The sequence below is a fragment of the Talpa europaea genome (assembly GCF_964194135.1).
Source record: "Talpa europaea genome assembly, chromosome: 9".
Taxonomy (NCBI): Eukaryota; Metazoa; Chordata; class Mammalia; order Eulipotyphla; family Talpidae; genus Talpa; species Talpa europaea.
The window spans coordinates 100,444,124-100,470,265 of record NC_140076.1 but is presented as its reverse complement, the minus strand read 5'-3'; positions in this window follow the sequence as shown (position 1 = coordinate 100,470,265).

The window sequence follows — 26,142 nt, the reverse complement described above, 5'->3', positions numbered from 1 at the left end:
TACTTTTTTCTTTTATTGTCTTCCTTTTCAATTAGGATGCCCTTCTTTTCTTTATTCCTTCATTCCTTCCTTCCTCCATCCCTGCCCCCTCCCATCCTGCCTGCCTTTTCTTTTTTTAAACCTAATTGCTGTAGGTAGTTCTTCTAGTACTATATTGAATGAAAGTGGCAAAGTGGGTTTGTTCTTAATCTTAGAGGAAACCCTTTCGTTCTTTTACCACTGAGTATGATATTTATTGTGGATTTTTCACTTATGACTTTTCATGAAAATTATTGAACTTTGTCAATTGATTTTTTTTAAAAAAGATTTATTTATTTATTTATACAAGCGCTGGGTACAGTCAGAATCACGGGAGGGTGAGAGAATTCACCAGAGCCAGAGGGGAGAGCAGAGCAGGCAGACTGATGAAGTACAATGCTGAGGGGAGCAGCGGGCGGCAGGAGAGGTCTGCGTGCCATGTGGGAACCGCTGGTGGCTGGGAATCAAAGGGCTGCAGAGGCTGCCGGCAGCTTCGCAGCTCAGCGCTCAACCGCTGGGCCACCAGGGGAGGCCCTCAATTGATTTTTTTATGTACCATTTAAGATGATCCTTTATGTCTTTTGAAGAATATGCATTTCCTTTTCCCTTTTGTAATGACACAGCAAAGGTTAAGAAATTTAAATTTACCATATCGCAAGCTAATATGATATATACATAGATAGCATGGTGGTGATAATAATGCATTCACTGTGTTTTCAAAAGTAGCACACCTCTTTTATTAATTTTGGTTAATAAAAATTATTTACTAAGTTATGAATAGGATTTGATATGATAATTGATTTCTTGGGTCTTAAACCCACTCAAAAAAGTAGAAAACAAACCTCTCAAAAAAAAAGTCTTTCAAAATGGAAGAATGCATAAGATATTCAGGCAATAACAGTTAAGGTCTATCGAGGTGAGAAAACCTTTTTCCTTTTAACCCATTACTTAGAACTGGAGATTGTTGCCTATAAAGTAACAAATTCTTAAATAAAAGATCTTGGGAGGAAATAAAATAACAAAGGCGTAGGTCTTGTCCTTTTGCCCTCTCCTTGCCCCAAGAGAGAATGCACCAAACAGTAACTTTCATGTAGTTAATTTACTGTGAAATATAAATATGAAAGTATCCAAGTTCTGCAAATAGTGTAAAAGGGAACAGTTGTGCCATTTGACTAAGTGTTGTTGAATTGAAATATTTAGATTTTGGTATTAAGAGAGGATAGTGCTTTTTACCCCACCACGTCATTATTGATTGCTTTCTTACTTTGAAGCTATAAATTCTCATGCATTATTCAATTCTCAAAAGTTGATAGATTGAGAATAGATGGCCAAACTGTAATATAAAGCCAGAATTATAAATAGAGCTGCTTTAAGCCATCAAAGTGGGCCTTTATTTGTAGTACAATGATACTTGTATTATAGATTCTCAGTTTCATGACCGACATACGTATTTCACTAGTACATGTGACAGAAATATTTCACTGCTGATTAAGTAAACTCAGAGGAAAGGTCAACAGTATAACTACAAAGGCCAATCTATTTTAATTGCCTAAGGTTTAAAAAAAGCTCTTCTCCATTTACAGTCACAGTGGGAGTCATTTTCCTGCTTACACAGTGATGAAGGAGTTTTATACCGTGAATGCAACATGGTGAATAATGAGCAAAACTTAAAATTAAATTATTCAGCACTTTGGAAAGTTTATTCCATGAACATAGTGTCTTATCAAATGTTGATAAGAACAATGTTGTCTTATCAACATAGTGTCTTAACTTTTGAGAATTGAATAAGACATTTACATGTCTTATCAAATGATTGCTTATTTGGTCATACGGAAAACTTCTTTGGTTACATAGAAAAAATACTATTAAACTTTCATTTTTAAAAAAAATATTTCACTGGAAATAATTTATTTAGCAATTTAAACTTAGTAAAATTACATTAAAATATTGTAGGGTAAGGAAAAAAATGTCAGGCTTTTCTCCCCTCCCGCCATCAGGATAGACGATGGATCCCTGCGGTCCTGAATGCATGCCTGATGGCGGGCACCTGGAATAGGGTGTGGGCATAGGTAGATGGGATTCACCTGGGCTAAGACTGGGCTTTTAAGGGCGGCGTCACGGGGACGCCAGCAGAAGCCAAAAGAGAAGCTGAGAGAGAAGCAAGAGAAGCAGAATCTGAGAGAAGGCAGGAAAGCCCAGAGTGAAGACCTGCTGGGGGCTGGGAGGCCTGCCAGTCTCCTGGCCCTCCAGCACCCCTGCCTGCCATCTGCCTGGTGAGCCCCAATAAAAGACCTGCAAAACCCCTGAGGGCTCCAGAACTCCTCCTTTACCCGGTCTGCATGGGATCCTAGAAAACCTGCTCAGTGGCCATTCCTGTCCTTTAAAAATATATATTAAATTGGATAGAAAAGGTGTTTTAGAAGTACAACCATATGAAATATACACTAAATTCAGAAGAGACTCAGTATTTAGCCTTTGAACTCATATTATAAATTATGGCATATTAGTTTAATATATGTTATAGGATCCATTTTGACTTCTTTTTCTTTCATTCCAAAGCTTATTAATTCTTTGATATTTTAAAACAAAGTTAAAAAAGTAATGAAAATTTCAGGTGCCTTATAAAATTCCTTCATATTATATCTTAATAATTACATTAAAGCCAAGATAACAAATGACTTTCTTGTGCTCACAATTTTGGACTGGTAGCACTTAGTTATGATATATCCATTTATGAAAAACCTCTAAACTAGATGAGAATAAGAGGAACCTACTTCAACATAATGAAAGCCATATATCACAAACCTGTAGCCAGTATAACTAGATGAAAAACTAAAAGCTTTCACTTTAAAGCCAGAAACAAGATAAGGATGCCTACTACCTCCACTTCTGTTTAATTTAGTACCAGAGGTTTTAGATAGAGTAATCAGAAAACAACAGGAAATAAAAGCAATCCAGGTTGGAAAAGAAGTGAAACTATCATTATTTAAAGACAGTCCATGTTGAAAACCCTGAAGACTCCAGCAAAAAAAGCTGTGAAAAATAACAAATCAATATAGCAAAAGAGACAAGCTAGAAAATCAACATATAAAAATTGATTGCATTTTTAAAAAGATTTGTTTATTTATTTATGCATATAAGAGCTGGGATACAGGCCAGAAATGCAGGGGGTAAGAGGATTCACCAGAGACAGAGTGGGGAACAGAACAGGCAGACTGAAATACACTGCTGAGGGGAGCAGTGGGCGATACAGGAGAGGTCTGCTTTGCCATGTGGGTTGCTCCCTGGCCAGCCGGGGATTGAACTCGTGCTGCAGAGGCTGCAGATTGCTTCATAGTGCAGTGCTTAATCCGTTGCACCACCAGGGAGGCCCTTTGATTGCATTTTTATATATAATGAGTGAGATGAAAAAGAATTAATGAAGAATTGCATCAAGAAGCATCAAATACCTAGGAATTAACCTAACCAAGGTGATAAAGGACTTCTACAACAAAACTGCAAGACATTAAAGGATATAAATCCTTAAATGACATAAGAAGATGAAAACACATTTCATGCTTCTGTGTGGATACAATCAATATAGTCAAAAGAACTGTTTTAGATATCCTATGTTTGTAAAGGTGTGAACCCATGCCCTGAAACATAATGTTGTAAATCAATGTTACTTCATTAAACATGATTTTAAAAATAAATAAATCTGAAAAAAGTACTATTCTACCAAGACCAGAATGTAAATTTAACACTGTTCCCATTAAAATAGCTGTATTATTCTACAGAGAAATTGAACAAAAATATTTAAAATTTTGATGGAAATATAAGTCTCGAATAGCAAAAGCAATTCTGAGAAAAAAGAAAAATGGAGGCATCATCTTACCTGACTTTGGGCTATAAAGCAACAGTGATTAAAACAAGATAGTATTGGAATAAAAATAGATACATGGGCCAATGGGATGGAAATAAATCCATGCATATATCAATATATAATTCCTGATAAAGGAACCATACAATGGGAAAAGGAGAGTCTCTTTACCAAATGGTGCTGGAAAAACAACTGAAAGGTCACATGTAAAAGGATGAATGGATCATTTTCTGACTCCATGCATGAAAGTAAATTCCAAATGAATTAAAGACTTAGATGTAAGACCCACTACAATAGAATATACAAAGGGAAACACCAGCAATATGTTTCATGACATCAACGATAAAGATGTTTTTGGGAAAAAAAGATGTTGGAGAGTTGATCCTGATAGCAAGGAAAATAAAAGTAAAGATAAGCAAATTAAAAGCTTTTATACATCAAAAGAAAAGTAGATTAAAAAGACAATCTATGGAATGCGAGAAAATACTCACACATAAAAAACTGCAAGGGTTTGTACCCATGATATAAAAAAAAAATTCAATGTAACAATTAAAAGAAACAACCCAATTGATAAATAGGCAGGATATTTAAATAGATAATTCATCAAAGAGGATACCCAGAAGATCAACAGATACATAGGAAAATGTTTATTATCACTTTTAACAAGGGAGATACTGGCCTAAACCACAAGAAGATACCTCACACCTGTGAGTGTGGAACATATTAAAAAAGACACCGACAACAAATGCTGGAGAGGATTCAGAGAAAGAGGAACCCTATTACTTTGTTGGTGGGAATGTAAACTGGTACAGCCACTTGGGAAAATGATCTGGGTTTACCTTTAAAAAAGTGAAAATTGGGGCCTCCCCTGGTGGCGCAGCGGTTGAGCGCTGGGCTGCAGCCCCAGTTTGATCCCCAGCCACCGGCGAGGGTCCCACATGGCGGCGCAGACCTCTTCTGCCGCCTGCTGCTCCCCTCAGCAGTGTATTTCGTCAGTCTGGCTGTTCTGTTCCCCTCTCTGGCTCTGGTGAATTCTCTCATCCTCCTGCGCCTGACTGTACCCAGTGCTTGTATATGTAAATAAATAAATCTTTAAAAAAAAAACAAAACTGAAAATGGAAATACCTTATGACACATTCTTGGGCATGTATCTAAAGAATTTGAAACCATCAACTCAAAAAAATATGTTGTTCAATGTTTACTGCAGCATTGTTTACAATAACTAGGATATGGAAACAATCTAAGAACCAGTAGAGGGATGGATTAAGATTTATATTGATATATCTACACTATGGAATATTATTGAACAATAAAGACAAATTGTTTCTATTTACAGCTAAATGGAAGAAATTTGAAGGAATTATGTGTAGTAAAGCCAGTTAGAATGACAAAGATAAATACTGTATGTTTACATATCAGGCAATTTGACAAAACAAAATACTTATGAAGACTAAGACACTAATTTAGTGGAAGCTTCTAAGTTTAATGGAGAGTAGGGAGGGAAAAAGTGTCAAGAGAGTATAAGGGATGGTGATGGGGAGGAAGATTTACCCATTGGAGTCTAGGTACATCTTGAAAGTTGAGGAAGCCTGGCCGATAATTTCCATGTGGTGGCAAAGTTTCTCCTCCTGGAAAATGGGCTGAACCTTCAGGAACCCCAGTTTTTCAAAGCTACAGACAGAAGAGCAGAATAATACTGTTCCCCCAACACCCATTCCACCCAGTGTTTGATAAATACAAATATGGGGTCGAGTAGCACAAAACCTCAAAAGACAAATAGTGAAATAGCAATTTGTGAACTATTCAGAACTCTTAAATAAACTGATTTGAATCCTAAAGCTTTGATTATAAAAGAGCAACTTCATGAAAAAACTCGAGTGAATAATCACCATACTTGTGGAACAGTCTCCTTTGACTTGTACAACATATTCCTGATACAATGATTGCATTTTCCCCCTAGACCTTTGAATGTGTATAGTCTGAGGACCATAGTCCCCTTGCTAGCCTAGGGGCTCCCAAGGAGAAACCTCTGACAGAGCACTCCTGGGAAGTGGCGTCAACTTTCCTACCCAGCCTCACAAGTCAGAACCCCAGGAAACACTGTAGAATCTGGGAGATTCACACCCGGAGCAACTCTGCTTCCTGCACCCAGTTCTTCTCACTAGCATTCTGGTTCTTGATACTCTTATAATACACAAAATCTTTCATTCTATACTTAATCTTCCTAAAGACTTGTAGTCTTTATTGCTTCTTAATATCTCTATACTTATGAAGCTATTTTCTAACACTTTATTGTGAGAAATTTTAAGCATACGTCAATGTTGAAATAATTTTTAATGAAGAATCTCAGGCCTAATGTTAGAGCTACTAAATCAAAGTGTATTTCAACAGCATTTCCAAGGTGATTTGTAAGAGCATTCAAGTTTGAGTTCGTGCCTTTCTAATAGACCCTTCTACTTTGTACTATTCTGAAAATTTCGGGTCATCGGCTAGTCAGTTCAGTTACATGATTTTTAAATTCTACAATCTGTAACTTTGTGTGTCTTAAGCTCTCCCTCCTTCATTTTTTCAGAGAAGAGAGACTTAATTTCTTTTGTATTTTCTGTATTTTAAATTTGTTTCCTTTTGATAATTTTTGGTTTTGGAGGCAAAGCACCATCTAGTTTTCAGGGGACATATTTTCTCTCTGTCAACTTGAAAGACTCTTTTTCCATGGACTGTCCCTCAACAACATGGAAATACTGAGGTTTTATTTATTGTCAAATTCTATCAGAAAGGAGAGTTGTCATTAATGCCATGTTGCATATTTTTAGGAAGTTTTAAAGTAATCTGTAAAAATAAAACCACCCAAAGGACTTCTTGATAGCTTTCTCTGCCATGTTCAACTTTTTGTTGTTTTATTGAACTTTTCACAACATTATGGAAAGCTTGGGTATGTCTCAGAATTTTTCTCTCTCCCACCACTAACTATACTTTACCTTAGCTATAAGTCTTCTCTTATTTTATTGTAGAACTCTAAACCAATTAAGGGGAACTCTTTGGACATTTTCTCCCATTTGTTCTCTTAGTTTTGTTTTCTATTTTGTTTCTATCTTTGTTATAAAAGGAAAAACATCCTCGGAAATGCTGGCATTTTGAAATTTAGTATATACTATCAATATTTTTGCTTATGTATCAGAAATCACATTTAGAAATATTCTTTCTAAGTTACTCTTAAATCTTTTTGGTTTGAAAGTACCAATAATATTATAGTTTGTTTCTTAAGACCTCTGTTCACTTTGAAACAATATCCTGTTTCTTCCTTTTGTCTAAAAAACCACACAGGATGATGAAGAAACACAGTGAGATATGTCTGCTGAAATATAGTCACCACAAGCTATTCTACACTTGATCTTAGCCAAAAGGCTGAGAAGCGATTCCGCCACAAGCTATTCTAAGTGCCATTAGTTGAATGATACATAGAATTTCATGGCACAAGAAGCAAGATAGTTTGAAAGTGACCCTGAGAATTCTTCTTGGTTGCCTGAACCAGTAGGCCATATGGAGCCAGAAATTACCTGTCAACCAATGGGAGAAACCACTTTTGTGCTCAGCTTTCTGTCAGACTAATGGCATTATTTTACCCTCTTGCAGAACTATGACTTGCTATGGTTTCTGCTGTCCTCAGGTCCTGGGAAGCTAGCTTTCCAATGACTTCCTCTAAAACAGACAGCTTGCAATCCAGACTGCCTAACATTCAAGTTGCCTGCTTATCTCTTCTGGTAAGGTTGATATCATGCTTGCCCTATAAAAAAGAGAGCGATAGCAAGGTCTTTTCCTTGGAATTGTGGACAAAGTGTCATCAGTTGCCTGGGCTCCTGCATACCTCTTCACAGGAAAAATGGTATAATCAAAGGACCTGTGACTTTTCTTGTTGCTGACTTCTTGAGTTTTCTCAATAAAGCCTGTTCTTTAACCTTTATATTATCATTAGGTCAAGTTCACCCTGAGCTCTGGTGAGTCTCATGTGGCCACCATAAAGGGACATATTTGCGTAGCACATTCACTGATGATAATCAAAGCTTTGTTCTGCATAACCTGCTTGGAGACAGTTTATATCTCAGTTTATATATCTGTAACATGGATTTAAGTCACTGACCGTGTTCATATTTTGCTTTAGATAAGATGCCCTCCTATTTATATATATTAACTCTAATTTTCTTCCAATTCACCTGTCTCTTATTTACACTTCTCTTTGTCTAGATAAGATTCCATCATGTATAGTTCAATAATGTTGTTGCTAGTACTCCCTTCCCTTCCTGTTTTCTTATGGCATCTGCCAAGCACTATACCAGCTGTGACAACTAAAAATGTTTAGACATTGCCAAATGACCCATGTAAGGAAAAATGTTCTCCATTTGGGAATCATTATTCTATCCACATGGCTTCTGTTAAGGTTACCAATGACTTTGGTTTTTTTTTTTTTCTATTGAGGTGACATTGGTTTATATTATAATACATTTACATTATTATATTTATTTCAGAGAATGTAATTTCAAGCCTCTACAAATGTGTATGTTTTCACGCCATGCTTATCACCAAAGCCGCATTAATCCTCCACCATATACCAATGACTTTCTTTTTTTTAAAAATCATTTTAGCATTTGTATTTATTTATTCATTTATTCGTTCATTTATTCATTTATTTATTTATGCATTCATTCATTCATTTATTTGTTTGTTTATACAAGCACCAGGTACAGTCAGAAGCGCCGAGGGTGAGAGAATTCACTAGAGCCAGAGCGGGGAGCAGAGCAGGCAGACTGACAAAGTACACTGCTGAGGGGAGCAGCGGGTGGCAGGAGAGGTCTGCACGCCATGTGGGACCCTCCTCCAGTGGCCGGGGAGCAACTGGGGATCGAACCGGCGCTGCAGAGGCTGCGGGCAGCTTCGCAACCCAGCGCTCAACCGCTGTGCCACCGGGGAGGCCCACCAATGACTTTCTTGATGCTAAATCTTGTTTCTCACTTTATATCTCAGCCGTATCTCAGTGGCATCTGAGATTGTTAACCACTCCCTTCTTTATTTTTTGAAATTGTGTGTTTTTTTTTTTTATTATTTTTTTTTGAGGAAACTCCATACTGTTTTCCATAATGCCTGTACCAATTTAGCTTCCCACCAATACTATACAAGGGTTCCTTCCCTTCTATCCCTTCTACCCACATCCTCTCCAACACTTGTTTCTTATCTTTTGGATAACAGCATTCTCACAGGTCTAAGGTGATAGCTAATAGTTTTGATTTGCATTTATCTAATAAGAAGATATGATGAACATCTTTTCAAGTGCCTACCACCCAGCTACATGTCTTCTTTGGAGAAGTGTTTATTCACCTCCTCTCTGCATTTTTTTTTTTTTAATAAATTTTATTGTTATATTCCCCATACAATTGCAGCCCCCCCATTCTGACCCCAATCCCTCCCCTCCCACCCCCGCCCCCCTAAAAGTGTCTCTGGTTCATAGTTTTTTGTTGATTTTGATTTTCACTTTCTTGTAGTTATTCATTTTCCTGGTCCCTTATTTAAGTTTTCTAGATTCCTGCTATGAGTGAGACCATCCGGTATTTTTCTTTTTCTTTTTGGCTTATTTCGCTGAGCATGATCCCTTCCAGCGCCATCCATGTTGCTGCAAATTGCATGTGTTTATCTTTTTTGAATGCTGAGTAATATTCCATGGTATATATGTACCACATCTTCTTGATCCAGTCATCTATTTTTGGGCATTTGGGTTGTTTCCAAAGCTTAGCTATTGTAAACAGTGCTGCTATAAACATAGGGGTGCAGGTGTTCTTTGGAATTGATGTTTCTGTGTCCTTTGGGTAAATACCTAGGAGTGGAATTGCTGGATCATATGGAAGCTCTATGTTTAGTAGGTCCAGAAATCTCCATACAGCTTTCCACAGTGGTTGGACCAGTTTGCACTCCCACCAACAGTGCAGAAGAGTTCCTTTTTCTCCACACCCTCGCCAACATTTGTTGTTGCTAGCTTTTTTAATATGTGCCATTCTCACTGGTGTAAGATGGTATCTCATGGTAGTTTTGATTTGCATTTCCCTGATGACAAGTGATGTTGAACATTTTTTCATATGCCTGTTGGCCATTTGCATTTCCTCTTCAGAGAAGTTTCTTTTAAGCTCTTCTGCCCATTTTTTGACTGGATTATTTTCTTTGTTGTTGTTGAGTCTCATCAGCTCTTTGCAGATTTTTGTGATCAGTCCTTTATCATTAGTGTTGGGTGCAAAAATGTTCTCCCAGTTGGGGTTTCTCTTTGTTTTTGTTATTGTCTCTTTTGCTGTGCAAAAGCTCTTTAATTTGATGTAGTCCCAGCTGTTTATCTTTGCCTTCACTATCACTGCTTTGGGTGATGTGTCTGTAAAGATGTCTTTGATGTGCAAATCACGTAGTGTTTTGCCTATATTTCCTTCTATATATTTTATGGTTTCAGGTCTTATGTCTAGTTCTTTAATCCATTTTGAGTTGATTTTTGTGTATGGTGTGAGGTGGTGGTCAAGCTTCATTCTTTTGCATGTAGCGACCCAGTTTTCCCAGCACCATTTATTGAACAAACTTTCTTTGCTCCAATGCATATTCTTTGCTCCTTTGTCAAAGATTAGTTGACCATAAATCTGTGGGTTTATTTCTGGATTTTCTATTCGATTCCATTGGTCTGTATGTCTGTTCTTGTTCCAATACCATGCAGTTTTGATGATTATGGCTTTGTAGTATAGTTTGAAGTCTGGGAGTGTGATGCCTCCATTCCCTTCTTTTTTTTTCAGGAGAGCTTTGGCTATTCGGGGTTTTTTGTGATTCCATATGAATTTCATCAATAATTGTTCTATTTCTTTGAAGAATGACATTGAAATTTTGATTGGAATAGCATTGAATCTGTATATTGCTTTTGGAAGGATGGCCATTTTAATAATGTTTATTCTTCCAATCCATGAGCAGGGGATGTCTCTCCATTTCTTTGTGTCTTCTTCTATTTCTTTTAACAGTGTTTTATAGTTTTCTTTGTATAGGTCCTTTACCTCTTTTGTTAGATTTATTCCCAAATATTTGATTTTTTTTGTTTCAATAACAAAAGGGATGGTCTTTTTGATTTCTTCTTCTTCAGATTTATTGTTTGTGTATAGGAAGGCTACTGACTTTTGCGTGTTGATTTTGTATCCTGCCACTTTACTGAACTGATTGATGAGTTGAATTAGCTTTTCTGTGGAGTTTTTGGGGTTCTCTATGTATAATATCATATCGTCTGCAAATAGTGATAGTTTGACTTCTTCTTTTCCTATTTGGATTCCTTGGATGTCTTTCTCTTGTCTTATTGCCCTGGCTAGGACTTCCAGTATTATATTGAAAAGCAATGGTGAGAGTGGACATCCTTGTCTTGTTCCAGATCTTAATGGAATTGCTTTCAGCTTTTCACCATTGAGAATGATACTGGCTGTTGGCTTGTCATAGATGGCCTTTATGATGTTGAGGTATGTTCCTTGTATCCCAAGAATTTCAAGGGCTTTTATCATGAATGGGTGTTGCACTTTGTCGAAAGCTTTCTCAGCATCTATTGATATTATCATATGGTTTTTATATTTCTTTTTGTTGATGTGTTGGATAATGTTGTTTGATTTTCGGATGTTAAACCATCCTTGTGCCCCTGGAATGAATCCAACTTGGTCGTGGTGAATTATCTTATGGATACATTGTTGGATTCTGATAGCTAAAATTTTATTGAGGATTTTTGCATCAGTGTTCATTAGGGAGATTGGCCTGTAGTTTTCCTTTTTTGTGTTGTCCTTGTTCGGTTTTGGTATTAGTGTAATGTTGGCTTCATAAAACGTGTTTGGTATTGTCCCTTCCTTCTCAATTTTTTGGAAGAGTTTGTGAAGGATAAGCACTAATTCGTCTCTGAATGTTTGGTAGAATTCATTTGTAAATCCATCAGGTCCTGGGCTTTTGTTTTTGGGGAGGTTTTTGATTACCATTTCAATTTCGCTAATTGTAATTGGTCTGTTTAGGTGTTCTATTTCTTCTTTATCTAGCTTTGGGTGATTGTAGAGTTGTAGGAATTTGTCCATCTCCTCTAGATTGTTAAACTTGTTTCCATATAACTGTTCATAGTAGTTACTGATTATTCTTTTGATTTCTGCTGTGTCCGTTGTGATTTCTCCTCTTTCATTGATGATCCTGTTTATTTGTGCTTTCTCCCTTTTTTCCTTTGTGAGCCTGGCTAGGGGTTTGTCTATTTTATTGATTTTTTTCAAAGAACCAGCTCTTGGTTTCATTGATCTTTTGGATTGTTTTTTTAGTTTCAATTTCATTTATTTCTGCTTTGGTTTTTATTATTTCTTTTCTTCTACTGGTTTTGGGGTTTTTTTGTTGTTCTTTTTCTAGATTTTTGAGCTTCGAGATTAGGTTGTTTCTTTGCGTTCTTTCTTGTTTCTTGATGTGAGCTTCTATTGCTATATATTTTCCTCTTATTACTGCTTTTGCTGCATCCCATACATTTAGGATATTGGTGTCCTCCTTGTCGTTCAATTCAAAAAATTTTTTAATTTCTTCTTTGATCTCCTCATTAGTCCAATGGTCTTCCAGTAGTGTGGTTTTTAATCTCCATGAGGTAGGAAAGTTCCTTGCCTTCTTTTTGTGGTTTATTTCTAGTTTGATGCCTTCATGGTCAGAAAAGATGGTTATGATTTCAATCTTGGTGTATCTGTTGATGTTTGTCTTGTGCCCCAGTATGTGATCGATCCTGGAGAATGATCCGTGTGCGCTTGAGAAAAATGTGTACTCCGTTTTTTTGGGGTTTAGTGTTCTATAGATGTCTGTTAAGCCTAATTGCTCTAGGTCCTTATTTAGAGCTTTGGTTTCTTTACTTATTTTTTGTCTTGTTGATCTATCCATTGTTGATAGTGGTGTGTTGAAGTCTCCCACTACGTATGTGTTTTCTCTGATGTCTGTTTTCAGAGAGGACAACAGTTGTCTGATATATTTTGGTGCTCCTTCGTTTGGTGAGTATATGTTAATGAGTGTTATTTCTTCTTGAAGTATTGTCCCCTTGATCATAATGTAGTGACCATTGGGGTCTCTTTTTATCTTTTTGAGTTTGAAATCTGTTTTATCTGATAAAAGTATAGCTGTTCCTGCTTTCTTTTTTGGTCCATTTGCTTGTAGGATTGTTTTCCATCCTTTAACTTTGAGCCTATTTTTATCTTTTGTAGCTAAATGTGTTTCCTGGAGACAGCAAAAGGTTGGGTTTTGTTTCTTAATCCAGGCTGCAACTCTGTGTCTTTTTATTGAAGAGTTTAGTCCATTTACATTTAGAGTTAATATTGATATGTTAACATCTGTATTTGCCATTGTGTTTGTCTTTCCTTTGATTTTATTTATTTATTCTTTTAATAACTTTTTTTTTTTTTTTGGCCTTCTTTCATTGTTATTCGTCCCTCTGAGGTTCTGGCTTTAGGACTCCTTGTAGTATTTTTTGGAGTGGGGGTTTAGTTGCAATGAAATTCCGGAGTTTCTGTTTGTCTGGGAAGGTCCATATTCTTTCTTCAAAGAGGAAGGAGAGCTTTGCGGAGATACTCTTTCTTCAAAGAGTATTCTTGGTTGGCATCTGTTTTCTTGGAGTCTGTTGACTATGTCCCTCCACTCTCTCCTTGCCCGTAGTGTTTCTTCGGAGAAGTCTGATGTCAGCCTGATTGGTTTTCCTTTCAATGTTATCTGTTTCTTCCCTCTTGCCAGCTTCATTATTTTTTCCTTGTCCTGGATTCTTGGGAGCTTTACTATTATGTGTCTTGCTGTATTTTTCCTTTCGTCGTGGAAGTTTGGTGTTCTTCTTGCTTCTTGTATATCAATTTTCAGCTCCTTCTTCACATTTGGGAAGTTCTCTTCAATTATCTCTTTGAATATTTTCTCTGTTCCTACATCTCTCTCCTCTCCTTCTGGTATTCCTATAACTCTTATATTTCCTTTCCTCATGGAGTCAGATAGTTCCCGAAGTCTTTCTTCGTTCTTTTTCCTTCGTACTTCTCTTTCCTTTTCTGTTTTGGTTCTTTTTATTTCTGTGTCTTCAAGATTACTTATTCGTTCTTCCATTTCATCTATTCTGCTTTCATTGCTTTTCCCAGAATTCTTTAGTTCTTCCATTAATTCTTTGATCTCCTGCATTTCTTTTACTTCCCTCTTTAGGGACTCAATTTCTTTCTTCTGACCATTGTTTTCCCTCTCTAGGGACTCAATTGCATTCTTCTGATCGTTGATTATTTTTCCCTTATCATTGTTTTCCTTTATGACTTCTGTCAGTTTTTTAATCACGGCAATTTTAAATTCTCTTTCTGGAAGGCTCAGAAATTCTTCCAAGTTATTGTCTTTGCAATCTGGGGGCTGGCTTTCTTTTTGTGGTGTGCTTTTTCTCTGGAGAGTTGCTAGGTTGCGTGTGGTTCTTCTCCTCCCTACTGTCTGTTTTCTAATTTGCCGTATGCGTTGGGACACTGTGTTGTTGGGACTGGCCGGCATCTTGGGTGGGCTTCTCTGTTCCCCTCTGGTTCTTCCAGGAGTCATCTGTCAGTTTCAAGCAGCCTTTACTGGAGAAGGGTCCCTGTTCTAAAATGCCGATGTGGGGACACACTCCCCTGTGCGCCTGGTCTGCCGTGGCGGTGGGTTCCTGCTCCCCTCTGGGCTTGGACTGCAGGCCAGAGGGGGTCTGGCGTGGGCGAACTTCCCCCGCTCACCTCTGGCTCCTGAGGAAGCCTTCTGCAGGTAGTCTTTACTGAAGAAATGTCCCTGTTCTAAAATGGTGATGTGGGACACACTCCCTGCGCGTCTGGTCTCAGGCACACTCTTTTGCGCGCCTGGTCTGCCCCGGCTGTGGGTGCTCGCTCTCCCTGTGGGCTCAGACTACTTGTTCGGAAGGGGCCCGGTGTGGGCTAACTCCCCAGCTGGCCACTAGCTCCTTCAGTAGCCTGTGCTGGGGTCAAGTCGCTAGGTGGCGCCAGAGATCTCTCCTAGAGCCCTTGGGGAGCTGATTTTCCACCCCGTGGGACAGGGAGCAGAGCGGGGATGGTAGGGTACACCTCAACGGCTTTGGGGTGCCGTGTCTGCCCTGTGCCCCACCGTCGTGGAGAACCCACGCCCCTAATTTCGTGCCCCGGTCTCAGTTCCAAAGCCCTCAGTTCCAGGACGCGGGCTGTAGCCCAGATCAGTGGCGCGGGAATGGCGCCTTTTGAATCCCGCTCCCCTGCCTGGGCGCCTTGTTCCTGCTCACTCAGGGAGGGCCTCCACCGTCTCCCCGCAAGCCTAGGTCGCAGGCGCGGGGACCTGGGCAGCTGCGATCCGGTCCGGATCCGCGCCACTTTCCGCGCAAGCTTACTGGGCGGCCGGGGCTGTGTGCTGGTGCTGGTCTCCTCCTGGGGGGCGGGGCTCTCTTTAATGGCGCCTGGAGCTCACCTCCGCGGTGGATCCTACAGGGTTTGCCTCAGCTCCCGTTCACGGGGTGTGGTGGCTGAAATAGTTCCTTTCCACTCACAGTCCCACTTGCTGCGTCCGTTTTTCTTGTTGGCCGTTTTGGTTTGTTGTTTCCCTCCTTTCTGCCGGTCGGAGAGTGCCGCCTCTGTGGGCGGGGGAGGGGAGCAGGGTTCTGCGCTTCCCTCCCTTCTGGTCCTCTTTTATGGCCACTTTCTTCTTCGGGCAGTTTGCTGGAGTCGTCCGTTTATCTTCCGTGTCCCAGTTCTCACTGGGACCTGCCGCTTTTCCTCCCTATTAACTTTTTTTAATGGGAGATCTTACTCGCAGCGTCTCCTCGCCGCCATGTTGCTCCGCCGCCCTCCTCTGTGTGTTTTTTTTAAATTGAGATAATGTTGGTTTCAAACACTGTATATGGTTTAGGGGTACAGTGTATACCCTATACACTTTCCAGGTGTATTTTACCACAGCACACTCACCACCAGGGCACCCATAGTCCTCCACCATAGTTCATTGTGACCCCCCTCCCTTTGATTCCCACACCCAACCCTACCCATCTGATTACCTCAATTCTGCAGTCATATTTCTTGAAACATCTTTCTGTTGCTTCCGATGAATTAACATTCTCTTGATTTTTCTTTTACCTTTCAGGTTGTTTTTCTCCTCTCCCTTCCTCCCTCTGCCTCCCTCCCTTATTCCTTCTCCCCCTTTCTGCAAATCTCCTTTGTAGTTTCATCTTTTGTTACTTGACAACTAATGTTGGTATTCTATACTATTTTGTTCTCCTCCTAGGGAATCTCATCATCTCTTTCCCTTCCAGGGCTTTAAGTTTCATCTTTATGTTACGGAGCAGCCCCGATATAAAACGGGTTGCCTGGCTGTGGGTCCTCACCCGCGCGCTTGAAAAGGGACTTATTAATACTCCATTACAGCCACACACCAAAGGTTAATAAAAGGTTTATTTACAAGGGAAAAGGAATTGAGGAAATGTACAACTCAGGGAGAAAATAGGGAAATAAAGTCTTTAATGTGTCCTACCCGATCCGCCGACCTGGAAACCCAAAGGCACTCTGGGAGCTGGCCGCGCACAGCGAGCTGGCAGGGAGCCAAAATGGGGAATCCCCCAAAGCCCACATCTGGTTTTATACCAAATCTGGCTGCTTAACCCCACCTTCAGGTTCCAGCAACCTTCCCTTTGGTGGTGATGGGATTTGTAGTTCCCAGTGTCTTTTAGCTTTGGTCTGGAGTGGGGGCAGAGTCTACAAAGCCTGGATGGAATTAGCTTTAGGACATCCTTTTCCCCCTAACATTTATACTTCTGCTTTCTGCTATGATGAACTAGGTCATGACGTAGGATGAACAGGCATGCTTCTCACCAACAGCAATAAAGCAGCTACATTAGTAGTTTACCTGTAGCTTGTGAGTATTTATCTCTACATGACAGCCTTCTCCTTTAGAGGAAAGAGTATTTCCTTCCAGGTCTACTTTTTGAAATGGAAATTTAGTTCTTAATCAGAATAATATAGATAAATGTGAAAAATTTTATTACTTAAATACCTGCCTCTGGGACTATCTCTTTTACCACTAAACCTTAACCAACATCATCACTCATTATATCTCTTGCATTTTTACTTGAGACAACTAGCCATGGTGCAGTTCTTTGTCTTCAAGCTCCACCACAGGACTTTTAAATTTGCTGTTCTCTTTGCCTAGAATGCTTGTCTCACCCTCCTCTGCCTAATTAATTTATCCTTTAGATCTTTCTCAGAGAACCTTCCCTGACCTTCCTGACTAGCTCTAGTCCCCTGTTGCGGAGACCTTTTAAATCCTTTGCATGTCTCATTCATACTGCATGGCATAGTAGCAGTTTTGCATTTACTTGTATAATAAAAAGGCAACAGAGTACAGCTGAGGGGTTAAGAGCAGGAATTTTGAAGCTAAGATGTTTGGCTTAGTATTCTGGCTTTTAAATTCTTCCTCAATCTCCTCATCTTTAAAATGGAAATAGTGATAAAACCTACCTTTAAGAGTTATGTGAGTCTGAAATGATGTAGTGATGCTGGAGTGTAGTAAGTACGTAGTAAGTACTATGTAAATATTAACTCTAGTTAAAAATTTTAATTATAACCTGTATCTCCAGTGATTTTTGCTCATCATCCCCTCTGCCTTCAGTGCCAGCACAGCTCATCACACATAATGGGCATGTGGTAGCTGCCAGTGTAATATAGAAATTAAAGTGTTTGGGTAAAAGAAATGCAATATAAATACAAAGCACACTAAAAAAAAATCTACAGATCATTTGTGTAGATGAAAAGGTAGAATTTATATATTATATTTTAAAAAGAATCCTATTATAGTCATTCACTATTTTTACTTATATACTAAGAGGAAGATGGATGATTTCCTAATTCTAGGCTAATTCCAACTATATTTATTGCTGCTTGGGTTAATTATAACAGAATCAATGAAGTCAGAGTCTTTGAGTTAAAATATTCAAATTTAAATAATATATCCAAGTTCAAATTTGTGTATTAAGCATGTAAGTAGATATACTTTTTCAGAACACAATGAAAACAAGCATCTTAGTCTCAGAAGTCAAGAATTATATGACAATGTACCATTTTAGTTTTTTAAAACATCCCATAAGGTTTTGTAAACATGCCAAATAAATATGTTAACAAGTAAACCTGGCTCTGCAGGATATGAGACTGTCTGGTGTGGAGGTCACTGGGTTCTTTGAATCATTATGGATTCTTAGGTATTAATAATTTAAGAAATAACTTGTCACATGACCACTGATAGTTCATTGCAAAAAGTCTAAAGCTGTGAAGAGATATTGATAAAGTAGTATATTATCATTTGTATTAATTAGCCCAGGTACCATGATAAAATACACAGACTGAGTGGTATAACAGAAATACATTTCTTATAGTTCTGGAAGCTGAGAATTCCAAGATCCAGGTGCTGATTGATTTTATTTCCATCATCACATGATGGAAAGAGAGAGAGCTGTTCTTTATAAGGGCCTGAATCCTGTTGAATCAGGGTTCCATCCTTTTGACCTTGTTTAAATTTTATAACCATCTCACAGGCCATATATATTTGTGGCTGGGGCTTCAATATATGAATTTTGAAGGGAGACAAAATTTAAAAGGAGAGAATGTTTTTTTAAAGATTTATTTCATTTATACAAGAACTGGGGTACAGGCCAGATGCGCGGGAGGCTGAGAGGATTCACAAGAGACAGAACAGGTAGACTGACGAAATACACTGCTGAGGATCGAACCGGCACTGCAGTGGCTGCGGACAGCTTCAGAACGCTGCACTCAACCGCCTGCGCCTCCAGGGAGGCCCAGGAGAGAATATTTTTATTTAAATAAGTATCCCAACAACTTTCAGAGAAAGAGTCTTTTAAGATTATCTTTAAAGTTTAGATTTGTATAGTGGGAAGGGAAATTATACCATCATCTGAATATTATATGTGGAAAGTGGAAAGAATGCAGGATTTGTATAGGAGAATGAAAATTTCAGTTTGACTGGTCCAACCACTATGGAGAGCTGTGTGGAGATTTCTGGACCAACTAAACATAGAGCTTCCATATGATCCAGCAATTCCACTCCTAGGTATTTACCCAAAGGACACAAAAACATCAATTCCAAAGAGCACCTGCACCCCTATGTTTATAGCAGCACTATTTACAATAGCTAAGCTTTGGAAACAGCCCAAATGCCCAAAAATAGATGACTGGATCAAGAAGATGTGGTACATATACACCATGGAATATTACTCAGCATTCAAAAAAGATAAACACATGCAATTTGCAGCAACATGGATGGTGCTGGAAGGGATCATGCTCAGCGAAATAAGCCAGAAAGAAAAAGAAAAATACCAGATGGTCTCACTCATAGCAGGAATCTAGAAAACTCAAATAAGGGACCAGGAAAATGAATAACTATAAGAAAGTGAAAATCAAAATCAACAAAAAACTATGAACCAGAGACATTCTATGGGGGGTGAGGGGCGGGGAGGGGAGGGACTGGGGTCAAAATAAGGGGATTGCAATTGTATGGGGAATATAAAAATATAATTTATTTAAAAAAAAAAGAAAATTTCAGTTTGAGTGGTTTCCTAGCATGTAAGAAGAAAATGAGTGGAAAATATGTGAATTTCACGTTCTGAAAAATTTGAATTATGAGCTATGGAGTTCATACTTTATTTCATGAGCAATAGGAACCCTCAATTTCAAAAAGGATTGATATGTTCAGAGCCAGTCTTTCCAAATATCTATCCAATAGGGACTTCAAAGAGCTGAAATTGGCAGTCTAGTACTGACCTGGTTAGGATACTATAGGAAAGAAGTACTGAAAACCTGATCTGTAGAACTAATATCAGGTTTTCACCAATGAGTCAAACATTAATCTTTCTTCAATAAGCCAGCAATCTGTTGGGAAACATACAAATGAACAAATAATTATAAAGTAATGGGATAAGTGTTTGGCAAAGATTCAATTCACCAGTAACATAGAATTCTAAACTTGCATATAGATATAAATATATAGAAAGTATATTGAGTATATATATAAAAAATGGCTCTGAGAATATAACACCCAGCAACTGGAATATACACATCAATCCTGTTTCTTCTTTACCCTCGCCCAATTTCTCTTTTACATTTCCCTACTTATTAAAAGAATATCTGTTATCCATCTCGAGCCTTCCATGATGCATCATCACCCCAGGGTGCAAAAACCTCAGAGGGATAATCAAAATACTGGTGTTGGAGAATTTTCCTTTCATCATCATCCTCCTTGCATTACTCATTGTCCTTTTCTATCTTACATGCATGTCTGTCAAGAATGAAATACGACATTAGAAAAGGGGTAATTTGACCCTTGTTGGGATGTTCCAAATTCAGTTGTTTGGTATGGTTGGAGTAATGACATTTTTCTCTCTTCTCTTCTCTTCTCTTCTCTTCTCTTCTCTTCTCTTCTCTTCTCTTCTCTTCTCTTCTCTTCTCTTCTCTTCTCTTCTCTTCTCTTCTCTTCTCTTCTCTTCTCTTCTCTTCTCTTCTCTTCTCTTCTCTTCTCTTCTCTCTTTTCTCTTCTCTTCTCTTCTCTTCTCTTCTCTTCTCTTCTCTTCTCTTCTCTTCTCTTCTCTTCTCTTCTCTTCTCTTCTCTTCCCTCCCCTCCCCTCCCCTCCCCTCCCCTCCCCTCCCCTCCCCTCCCCTCCCCTCCCCTCCCCTCCCCTCCCCTCCCCTCCCCTCCCCTCCCCTCCCCTCCCTCTGAGGCAGTCTCATCATATTTACTCAAGTGGGTAAAAGAGGCTCTGGTGTGGTACACCCATCCCCAACCCTTGCAATCAAAGCACTGGCATCTTTAAGGGGTTGCACTTCATGAGTAAGAAACTGGAAGGAAAAGATAAATGTGACTTAACCTATAGTTGCCATTAATGATGAAACAAACTTTTCTAATTTGTAAATACCAAAAAGATATATCAACCATTTTGGGGAAAATTCCATTATCTTTCTATTTTTCTCATAGAAAATGATATCAAAAGGCATTATCATTTGAAAGGAAGCTATTAAAAGAGGGATAAAAACTGTACAAAAAGTTTTAAGATTTGAATTAATATTATTGTTATTGTTAAGCGGTATATGATTGTGGAATTTATCTCTCTTTAAAAATGTATAATTTGTCATGATTTTGTCCTCATATCACAAGGATATTTACTTTTATACCTAATTTTTTATTCCTATTTTTTTTTTTTAAAGAAATCTGCTCCTCAAGTTATGTAGACTATAGGCTGAACAAAACCTGAATCCATCCCTGGGCCTAATATCCTTTTTTCTTTCTGTGTTGCTCTTTTACTTTGTCTCTCTCTTCATTGCTTCTCATGATCTTGAAAGCAATATCATAATATATATGGTGTGGAACAAAATGTTCCAAAAATATCAAAATATTAGGTTTAGAAAAATATCAAATATTAGGTTTAGAACCCTAAACTTTAGAAAACTGGCTTTTTAAAATTAATTCCTCCTTTCTGATGTTCATTTTATTCTGATTAGTAAATACAAACTATGTACAAACTATGTACTTAATGCATTCCAAATTTTGCTAACAAAACTTCCATTCTTATCTACTTATATATAAGTACAAGGTTTTTTAGTGTTACAAATATAAATGAAATCTGAATCCTGCTAAATCCAGACTCATTCTAACAATAAAGTAATATTAATCCATGGCTAAATAAACTTTTAAACATATTGAAAGTTTTAGGTGGTCAACTTAACAAATTCCTGAAGGATGTATAGTTTTTCAAATCTCTCATAAGTGTATGCAAGGAAAAATCTTTGGGCGATAACTCATCTAGACAAATAAATATGGAAAAGAGCCAAACATCTATTTTTAACTGCCCTGTTGGCAGATCTCAGTAGACAGCTGTAGCAAGGACATTGAGGCTGCTTGAGGGTGTGGACAAACACTGTCCACTTATTTTCAGTTGTGAAAAACCCTAATATTTAAAAATCATAATTGAGGCTAACATTTTCTGGGGGTGGAAATAGTGCTGCAGAACAGAGGACCGAGAAGCCTATATTGGCAGCAACTTTGGTCCCTTCCTCCAGACCACTTTAAGCTGTCTCCAGAGATCCTTGTCTTCTTTTATCAGTACTTAGGAGCAAGGAGAGTGAGGTGGACTTGATCCAGGCCACCTTCATGCTGTCTTGTTGACAGTTCCTCACAGAAGGTATCTGTCCTCAGTTTAGAGTCTTCTGGCATAAGTAAATACATTTTCTGCTTCAGGGCTAGGGGTTGGAATATCAGCAGTAGCTGATATTTGAGAATTGGCATTTCCCTAAAGTTACTGTTAAATGAAAAACTGGATGATGTAAGAAAGAAGAAACTGTATCAGTCTTGGTTTGGCAAAAACAGAAAAAAAAAAAAGAAAAAAAAAGGTGCACACAAATTGATTAATTTGAAGAGAACTGTAAACACAACTTTTTATTACGCAAAATTGCAGCCAGGCTCTAGATTTTCTACTTCCCACCTCCTTGGTAACTCCAAAGCAGCTGGTCATCAGCTTCTACTAGACATCTCCAATTTAACTTGTCCCAAACCAAATCTATTTGACCCATCTGTTAACAAAAAGGAATGTTCTGTTAACTAGAAAAAGAATCTAGGGGGCCTCCTGGTGGCGCAAGGGGTTAAGATGCAACCTATGAAGCTATCTGCAGCCATTGCAGCACGAGTTTGATCCCAGCCAGAGAGCTACCCATATGGTGCAGCAGACCTCTCCTGTTGCGCCCGTTGCTCCCCTCAGCAGTGTACTTCAGTCAATCTGCCTGTTCTGCTCCCCACTCTGTCTCTGGTGAATTCTCTCACCTCCCCACACCTCTGGCCTGTACCCCAGTTCTTGTATGCATAAATAAATAAATCTTAAAAAAAGAAGAACTACCTGCATTTGCTGTTATGCAATCAGGTTGTAAAATCTAATGTTAAAAAAAGAAAACAAAAAGAATCTAAAAATTTAAGGCACAACATTGCCAGGTATTAACCTCTCTGAATGTGGATTGATTAAGAAGATATAAGACAGGGCCTCCCTGGTGGCGCAGCGGTTGAGCGCTGGGTTGCGAAGCTGCCCGCGGCCTCTGTGGTGCTGGTTCGATCCCCGGCTGCTCCCGGCCACCGGCAAGGATCCCAAATGGTGCGCAGACCTCTCCTGCCGCCCGCTGCTCCCCTCAGCAGTGTACTTCGGTCCTTCTGCCTGTTCTGCTCCCTGCTCTGGCTCTGGTGAATTCTTTCACCCTCCCGCGCGCTTCTGACTGTACCCAGTGCATGTATAAACAAAACAAACAAATAAATAAATAAATAAAAACATGCCTCTATTAAAAAAAAAAGAAGATATAAGACAATTAGAAAATAATCTTATTAAGATAAGCTCAGATAATAATTCTGATAATAAAATGTCTTTGGAGCATTATCATTTATAGAGTTACTCCCTGTTTTATTAATGCCAGATCTACTTACCCTGACCAGATAGTGCTAATTAGAAATTTCAGTACAATGTTTGTGTGAGAGAGAATATATGAGTGTGTATGTATAGGCCTGTGTATATAGCATTAGACTTTTTTCCTTAATGTCTTCCCCTTTGTAGAAAGAATAATCCCCTCTTATATTTGATATTTATTTTTGCTAGGATTTCGCCAGTGGTGTCAAATCTGAACTAGACTGGATTTACACCAGACCAACTATAACACTGTTTTAATTAATATAGTTCTGAAACAATTGCCTGTTAGTATTTCAAAGTTTTCACTCTTCTGCACTTCAGTTGCTCAGGATACTTAGAATTGCCAGGCATCTACTGCCACCGTGTGGGTATTACATTTAGTGAAATCAAACTTAAGTGTTTGCCTGTTACAACTAGTCCTAAACCAATATGCAAAGAATTTTAAGTTTAATTTAGTGTCTTTCAGCCTCACATTGGCTGTGTTAAAGCCATATAAAATCATGCTGCTGATAGCACAGTAACTTTAGCAGAGCTTTAACAGTGTAACAGAAGAGAAAAGTGATAATGGAACCTCATCATGAGTCTGAGAGCAGAGAAACTAGAGGCAATTTAAGAGCTAATGTGAGGCTGAAAGACACTAGGTCCATCAGAATCATCTTGTACTAATTTAAACAATACTTATTTACCAGTTGTTAATCTTCGGTATATTAAGCTCTCAGCAACAACTGACACAACTGAAACAGTTGTAGAAATAATGTAGAAAATGTATAATCATTTTCTACATTTGGGACCACTCTCAGTTTCTTCCTACCTTACTGGTCACTTGATTCCACTCTCCTTTATAGATGCTGCCTGTTCTTTTTAACATCTAAACATTATTGTGCCCCAAGGCTCACTCTTCAGATTCCTCTTTTTCATCTGTGCTTATTCCCTAAGTGCTACTGATTCAAATTCTATCACTTTTTAAATGTGCTGTCATTTTTATTTGGGCTATTTACAAGTTGATTGTTAGTTTGAAGGAAATATTTGTGTGTTAGTGATTCCCTCGTCAAATTTCTATGTCCACATGTATCTCTACTTGGATTTTTTTTTTTTTTTAAAGATTTATTTATTTATTTATACAAGCACTGGGTACAGTCAGAAGCACGGGAGGGTGAGAGAATTCACCAGAGCCAGAGCAGGGAGCAGAACAGGCAGACTGACGAAGTACACTGCTGAGGGGAGCAGCGGGCGGCAGGAGAGGTCTGCGCACCCTGTGGGACCCTCCTCCGGTGGCCGGGGAGCAGCCGGGGAATCGAACCTGCGCTACAGTGGCTGCGGGCAGCTTCGCAACCCAGCGCTCAACCACTGCGCCACCGGGGAGGCCCCACTTGGATTTTTTTTTTAAGTTTTTTTTTTTATTTATGCATGCAAGAACGGGGGTACAGGCCAGAGGTGTTGGGGGGTGGTGGTGAGAGGATTCACCAGAGTCAGAGTGGGGAACAGAACAGGCAGATTGACTGAAATACACTGCTGAGGGGAGCAGCGGGTGAGTCAGGAGAGGTCTGCTGTGCCATGTGGGCAGCTCCCTGGCTGGGGATTGAACTCGTGCTGCAGTGGCTGTGGTCAACTTCATAGGTTGTGTCTTAACCCCTTGCGCCACTAGGGAGGCCCTCCACTTGGATATTTTAATGGCATCTAAAACTTAATATGTCCAATTTTGAGTGTGCTTTCCACCTTTTAAATTTATTTCTTCCCTATCTCCTACCTATATTCCTGCTCAAGATGCTAAAACTTCCAATTTCTTCCCATTTCTTCAAGTTTTCTATCAAAAGATTCATCAAATTTTCTTTGTTTATCAGGATTGATTCAAGAGAAATAGTTCTAGTGTGTTGCTTTTTTAGAGGTAAAGTTTTTAAGAAATCAGGTCAAGAATTTATCCACTGCTATGTTTTGAATGTCATATTATAAACACCTTTTTTAAAAAAAATTGTTTTAGACTGGAGAATAAACTTGACCCACTGGGGGCAGCAGAGAGCAGATGCTTTTGGTTCCTTAAAAGGCAGCTGAGAGTGATTGATTACTAGGCCAGTCTCCTAAGCACCCAGATAACTGCTGTGACTTGTATTCAACTGTGTTGCTGGCTGATGGGAGGCAAGAGATGGGAGGAGAGTACCAGAGTGGTGAAGAAAGAGGTGACAGGACTGAGCCAGGATTAGTGTATGAAAAAAAAACCCAGGCACTGTAGAAGCCAAATTAGATTTCTAAGACCTGGGAAAACTAAGTCGTTAGATCCTAGGTAAAACCAGAGAATGTATAACAGCTTTTTAAAACCAAAATTCTTAGGCTCCCAAGGAAGCATTCTATCACGTCTTAAACAGATCACCTATGCTGATGTGGCCGAGCACTGTGTCAGTTTTTTTGTCACTTTTGTAATTTCTGTTGAGAAAATACGATTCATGTTCTTTGCCTGCTGCCTAACCTAATTCCTGTAACATCACTCACTTCCTTTTTTTAACTTTTTTCCTCTTATCCTTCACTCAGCTATTTTTCAAAAAGCTTCCAAACTTGGGCACTGGATGGATAGTGGTGGGAAAGATGAAATTCTCAGTCTTCTGTTGCTTTTTATCATATGTGCATTGTTTTGGTAAAGAATATAATTTTGTTTCATCATTTATTCATGTGACAAACATTACGCAATACAAAGGCAAATGAAAGTGATATAAAAATGTCTTTTAAGCTTTAGGCACTAATGGGAGGAGACAGACATGTGCAATGAGTACAGGAA